The sequence below is a fragment of the Solanum tuberosum genome, unplaced genomic scaffold (assembly GCF_000226075.1).
Source record: "Solanum tuberosum cultivar DM 1-3 516 R44 unplaced genomic scaffold, SolTub_3.0 scf00040, whole genome shotgun sequence".
NCBI classification, from domain to species: Eukaryota; Viridiplantae; Streptophyta; class Magnoliopsida; order Solanales; family Solanaceae; genus Solanum; species Solanum tuberosum.
In genome coordinates, this window is record NW_006238964.1 from 37,286 (window position 1) to 38,180 (window position 895).

Below are 895 nucleotides of genomic sequence, written 5' to 3' on the forward strand. Positions count from 1 at the left end.
TGCAAGTATAAGAGGCTGGGAGTATTGTCGACCAATAGTAGTCGTGGATGGTACACATTTAAAATCAACATACGAAGGCACAATGTTGATAGCTAGCACATTAGATCCAGGAGGTACTGTTTATACCATTACCGCAACTAGATTGATTTGTTTTTATATATAATCAATATATGTTGTATTTATTTTGAAGATATTTGTTGTATAGGTCACATCTTGCCGCTTGCATACATAATAGTTGATTCAGAAAATGATGATTCATGGTTATGGTTCTTTGAGAATTTTAAAAATGCATTCGGTGAAAGGGAAGATATGTGCTTTGTTTCTGATAGAAATAAGAGCATTTGGAATGCTACTACAGCTGTTTATCCCGAATTCAGACATTACGCATGCATATACCATCTATGGACCAATTTACTAAAGAAAACATACAGAGATACAGAAGAGGTTAGAACATTATTCTTCAGTTTAGCAAAAGCTTACACTGTTCAAGAGTTTGATGAATTGATGACAAGGATGGATCAAATTAATCCAAAATACCGTGCTTATCTACAAAAAGCAAATTATGAGAAATGGTCACGCGCACATTCACCAGTAAAAAGGACTTGGACACTAACAAGTAACATTGCAGAGTCACTAAATAACGCTATTCTTGTTGGAAGAAGGTTACCAGTGGTACCATTGTTGGAATTTGTTAGAAAAACAATTGAAGCTTGGAATGAGAAACACAACGAAGAAGGTAGAAATACTACAACAACCTTGACAAGTAAATACAATGAAATGTTGGAGGACAATAGAAATTTGTCTCATCGTATGCTTGTAAGTATTAACAATTATCTACTATGCATAGTATGTTTTGGTTTTATTATTTATAATGCATGCTCTTAAATGAAGGTAC